Raw genomic sequence first — 6552 nt, forward strand, 5'->3', positions numbered from 1 at the left:
AAAAGCGATATTACGTAGGTCAAAATTTTTGACGAAAGAGAACTGTCAAAACATTAGAATGTGACTTTTCATTATTGCCATGTTTATTATAAACATGTCAATAATGAAAAGTCACATTCTAATGTTTTGACAGTTCTCTTACGTCAAAAATTTTGACCTACGTAATATCGCTTTTGTAGTAAAAATACTATATATTAAATATGCAAGTAAATGTAAATATAAGGAATAATTAGAAATGATATTCAAAATAAATAAACATTTATTAAAAAATAACTACTAGATTTTTGACAATCTCTGAGTTAAACAATGCATAAAATGTGACTCTAACATGACAAAAGTTACCGTTAAACGTGATATATCATATAACAACAGTCCTGTTATATGTATGTACAAAAAGATATAACTCTTACTTATACATAGGGTATAACTCACATGAGATTTCTACCAAATGGTTATAGTACGCTTGCTACGTACCACTAAATTGAAACCGACAAAGATGAAAATAATATAAATAAATAGGCATGAGTCTGACTTGGTCTGACTACGAGAAAATTCTACAACGAATTAATCAAAGTTAATGAATGAACGCTAAAGAAATGAAGTTAGGTAAATATACAACGACTTAAATTAACCGAGCAAATGCAATGAAATAAAGTAACGACGAAATACTTAGGAAACAAGCAAATAATACAACCTAAATTTACAAAATGACATGAAATCGACTAAATTACCAATAAAATATAAAAACCTAATACCTTTTTGGCAAATATGCCGAGCTCAACATAGGAAACCGCAGGTTTATACATGAGTTTGGGAACGTACTTAAATTTTATGTATATAAAAAACAAATAAATGCAAACTAAATCTGAAAAAAAATTATTAACATAATACATCAACCAAATGTCTGCAATATAAACCACAATAGTTACTCATATCAGCACACTGATTGTTCCCAAACAAACCCGAACGACTCCTAAAGACGTTGCTGCTGCATTCCCGGAAATGAGCACCAGGATGGTGCAAAAGCCATGCCTCCTGTAGACCCAGGTGCGAAGACGAAAAGGAGCCGGAATGCCCCCAAAAAGCTTGTTCCCCCAAACTGACTAATGGTTGGAAATTGGCCTCTCCGTGGTTTGAGGTGGTTTTAAGTTTTCCCATGGGTGGCTACAAAAAACATAATTCCCGTTTATTTCAATTTCTCACTGTACGACAAATTAAAGAAAGGAAAGAAGAAAACCTCGGAAAGTGTTTTTAGGATAGAGAGTAATGTAAAAAGGCCATTAGTTAAACACAAAAAAAATTACTGAATACATGAAGTCTTGACAAAACTTGACCTTCAAGAATTTATGTGATAAATTCTCATTATAGACGTGGATTTGGGATTTGAATACAGAATAAATATGCTTTCTTTAACTAATTATAGGATAAAGAGCATCATTACAGTTGCTTTCCTGATGAGAACAAGAGTTCGAAATGGTCCATAGAAAGATGGTAATGATCTCTGAATCGAAATTAAATATAATGCCTTTTATCTAATTATAGGATATTTCTTAATGATGGAATAATTCAAAGATAAAAGATACAGATAAATAGCTAAAAGTTAAGGTCAGGATTTTCTCTGAAGGATTATTACTTAAAGATTTTGAAATAATTAAAAGATATCTACTAAATTCACTGAATAAATTTACACATATTATTTAAATATTGAATGGGTTGCATATGTGAGTCCATATTAAATATAGTAATGAAACACAGACTTACTCACAATCATTTAATTATACTTTGACGACCGGTTTCGATCTCTACAATATACAGATCATCTTCAGGTCGGCGTTACAAGTAGTTAAATGCTACAATAAGAGAAAACTTGTGTTAGACCAGTGTCTGATTGAAGAGATGTTAATAGAAAGCCAAATTTAAAAAATTTTTTATAAAATTTTTTGAAATAAAGGTTTGCAACTGTTGACATTTCAGAATATTGGTATATACAAAGTCAAACCTATGAGTAAAAATGCTCATAGGCATGTATGTGCAAATGGGTGCATACAGTTTGAATTTGTTGAGATTAAAATTTTTAACCATTAAAAAACAAAATAAACATAAACTGACTTAAATATGCTTCCAAATTCAAAGTAGTAATAATAAAAGAGATAGTAATATTGTTCTAATCTACTTACATGCCGTTACAAGGATTGCGTTGCAACTTAGTTGTTGTCATATTAGTACGTCCAAATTATGCTAATTGGTTTGTTGGGATAGTGATAGGGTAAACAGACATGTTACGTAGGTTAAAACACAGTAAGATTTCGAATTTGGAATGGATCCTGAAGGAAGATGCGTATGTGAAACGGGTGATGTTTTGTTCGAATGGAGAAAGACAATGCTCCAGGAGTTGCGTATTAATTGTAGCAAAGTATGAAATGTTATTCTAGGATCTTGTACAAATGTGATGGTCTAAGCTCGTAGATGTTATACGATGCGGGCAGAGGTCAAAGCATAGGACATGACAAATAGGAAATTGTTGTCATAAATTAATCCAATTTAAGATATGTTGTTCTCAGTAAATTAACTGAGGGATGTCATAAGTATAATAATATCATAATATTATGAAGTAGTAAGTGCCATACACTATGAAACTATGAAGTGTATAGAAATAAAGGAAAGCTAGTTAGTTAAATGAAAAAAATATTATTATCAAAACATCGGTTAAGAAACTTTAAATTGAAAATTGAAAAAGGTAAGAAATTGATAAAATTAAAGATTATTTTGTTTGAGCTATTGTATAATGGGATATGTACAAAGAAAAAGAAAGAAACGAAATATTAATGGAAGGGTGTAGGCACTTACTTGCGAATAGTTTTTAACTAAATTGCGAATAGTTTAGTTAAAAACTATTCGCAAGTAAGTGCCTACACCCTTCCATTAATATTTCGTTTCTTTCTTTTTCTTTGTACATATCCCATTATACAATAGCTCAAACAAAATAATCTTTAATTTTATCAATTTCTTACCTTTTTCAATTTTCAATTTAAAGTTTCTTAACCGATGTTTTGATAATAATATTTTTTTCATTTAACTAACTAGCTTTCCTTTATTTCTATACACTTCATAGTTTCATAGTGTATGGCACTTACTACTTCATAATATTATGATATTATTATACTTATGACATCCCTCAGTTAATTTACTGAGAACAACATATCTTAAATTGGATTAATTTATGACAACAATTTCCTATTTGTCATGTCCTATGCTTTGACCTCTGCCCGCATCGTATAACATCTACGAGCTTAGACCATCACATTTGTACAAGATCCTAGAATAACATTTCATACTTTGCTACAATTAATACGCAACTCCTGGAGCATTGTCTTTCTCCATTCGAACAAAACATCACCCGTTTCACATACGCATCTTCCTTCAGGATCCATTCCAAATTCGAAATCTTACTGTGTTTTAACCTACGTAACATGTCTGTTTACCCTATCACTATCCCAACAAACCAATTAGCATAATTTGGACGTACTAATATGACAACAACTAAGTTGCAACGCAATCCTTGTAACGGCATGTAAGTAGATTAGAACAATATTACTATCTCTTTTATTATTACTACTTTGAATTTGGAAGCATATTTAAGTCAGTTTATGTTTATTTTGTTTTTTAATGGTTAAAAATTTTAATCTCAACAAATTCAAACTGTATGCACCCATTTGCACATACATGCCTATGAGCATTTTTACTCATAGGTTTGACTTTGTATATACCAATATTCTGAAATGTCAACAGTTGCAAACCTTTATTTCAAAAAATTTTATAAAAATTTTTTTAAATTTGGCTTTCTATTAACATCTCTTCAATCAGACACTGGTCTAACACAAGTTTTCTCTTATTGTAGCATTTAACTACTTGTAACGCCGACCTGAAGATGATCTGTATATTGTAGAGATCGAAACCGGTCGTCAAAGTATAATTAAATGATTGTGAGTAAGTCTGTGTTTCATTACTATATTTTACATATTATTTAATTCACCATGTCACCATGAAATGGCTGCTGACAGTTATAAAAAATTATTATAAAAACAGATATCGCTAGTTACCGTGTGAAACGATGATTTTATGCAGAAATTCCACTGTATTGATTCCTTCTAAAGACTTCTGAAAAAGTTTGGTGATCCATACTTCGAAATTCACACATTTCAACCAAAACGAGACCTAACCTCTAAATTTGACTTAATTTTGTTACACGCCACCCAAGGTTCATAAATAGACTGGTTCATAAATAGAATACTGGTTCATGAATAGGTTCATAAATAGAATGGTATAGGGACCTTGCACGCCACCCATACAAGTTGAATCTCCAACCACAAGTGGCACGGAAATTATCTGTTCCCCAAAATTAAGACTCGGAACACGAAATCAAATTCTCCGCTAGGTGCGTATATTACAAATCAACCAGTGATACCAACATACTTAGGTGTGGCATCGTTGCACGAAATTTTAAATATAAAAGATAATAATTAGAAATGGTTAATTACGCGAAACTTAGAGAAATTAATTAAGAGATCAAGAGAAAATAATTATAAAAATAATTAAAGAGCTAATTTCGTAACGTGAACCGTTACAATGTGACTCTAGTGTGGTAGTTTTGTTATTACAAAACTCTTAATTTTCAATTTGAAGTACTTATATTTAATTAATGAAGATTGTCGATCTCTTGTCCGACAAATTTATAGCCGCGTTTCGTTAGTCCGACAACGTAAATATGTTAATGACGCGGGACGCGGAAACGCGTCCAACCTGCACTGTAAAATTTTTCAGAAAGTGGTACACTCGCTCAAACGAAGCAGTTAAGACCATTTTTAAGACTTTTATAATCACTAAAGCCCGGATTATAAGCATGACAGTAAGGTCAAAGTAAGCACTTATATAAGCAAAAAATCACGCAAAAATAAGCAAAGTTTTTATGAAATAAGCAAGGTTAAAGAAAAAATGAACCTGTAAGTAAACATTGATATGATATAAATGTGAATAAAGGACATTAACATTAAATTACATTTATTTTTAATTATCGTATTATTAACAATAAATAAAAAATTACAAAATTGTTATGCTATAATATAATAAAAAAATCGAAAAATGATTAACATATTAATATATATTTTTTATTCATGGCCATTAGCATAAAAACAATTACCAATATGTTTTTCAAAATTTTTTTGTAACTTCTGTCCACTTCTATCTGTAGACATATTATTTATATGTAGAAAAATTCTTTCAACATCTGCAGATGTGATTGGTGCGTAGGTATTTAAATTTAGACAAATGTACCGATACTACCGAAAAGTATTTTACAACAATACTAGATGACCCGGTGAACTTCGTTGCACCTTAGATAGTGTGTCAGAATTAGATAATGTGTCATATTTTGATTCTAGATCAATTGCTTGAACGCAACTGCTAGAGATCAATTACTCAAAATCAACCACTCGAAAATGAATTGTTCGACATAAAAATTGATTGAAATACAAATTGCTCGAATAAAAAAGAAAATTATATGTCCAAATATTCATTCATAATAATGCAAAGTTTGTAGGTACATAATAAAGATACATTTAATATGACAAATTATATGATATTCCACGTATACAGTACGTAAATCGTTCAGCTGGACATAGGGAACATACAATATAATATATATTTAGATACATAAATACATACATTGTATTATTTTGAGATAATTGTGGCAACTGAGCTGTCTCGATGACAATATTTTCGGCCTCATATGAAAAGTGCCTAAGTCCCAGAATAAGCAAAAATGAGATTTTTTGCGCCATCTGATTAATATTTATGGTACGTATGCATAGCAAGGTAAAAAAAGAAAGAGTGTACTTTTTACGCACGTAAGAACGTGCGTTTTTACTTTTATTATATGATTGTAACGAAATCAATATAGTTTATTTATATTTAATTTAAATATTAAACTAATTTTAATACTGACTACTTTCCAAAAATTAAAAAAATAAAAGAATAAAACACACACAAACACATTGAAAAATGCCACAAAGAAATGATTTCTGAACAATAATTGTTGCCAAAAATTTTAATTAAATACGTATTTCCTGGAAAAAATTATATAATAATATACTTACAATCATAAAATGTATAAAACAATAAAAAGCCGCTCGAAAGTCAAAGCGACAAAGTATATGTCATGTGGAAATGTACACCAACTGAACGTTTACACCATAAACTTTTTGACATTGTGTTTATTTATATGAATTTAATCAAATTATTAGTTTGATTTTTGTCGAATTAAAATATTAAAATACAACAAAATATAGAGTGAGAAAACGATATATTAGATGAAGATTTGTAGAAAGTTTGTTCGTAATCAGATTATGTAAATTAAAGCATTGCCTACTAATAGGTAGGTACATTATTTTTTTTTAGATTTTCCAAATAGGTATGAAGATAAGTTTTTATTGCAATACAACTGAAACATTTAGAATTACGTATCTGTGGCTTTTCAAAACTATTTAGAAAGTCACT

General features: G+C 29.8%; 1 long non-coding RNA gene across 1 annotated transcript; it reads right to left on the minus strand.

The window, feature by feature from the left end:
- Positions 1-241: 241 nt before the first annotated feature.
- On the minus strand, positions 242-4352 carry LOC126887190 (uncharacterized). Its single transcript, XR_007698976.1, has 2 exons — positions 4101-4352; positions 242-1164 (listed from the first exon to the last, which is right to left on the minus strand). It is a non-coding gene; the product is annotated as an uncharacterized LOC126887190 (long non-coding RNA).
- Positions 4353-6552: the final 2200 nt, after the last annotated feature.

This window comes from Diabrotica virgifera, chromosome 6, assembly GCF_917563875.1.
Source record: "Diabrotica virgifera virgifera chromosome 6, PGI_DIABVI_V3a".
Lineage (NCBI taxonomy): Eukaryota > Metazoa > Arthropoda > Insecta > Coleoptera > Chrysomelidae > Diabrotica > Diabrotica virgifera.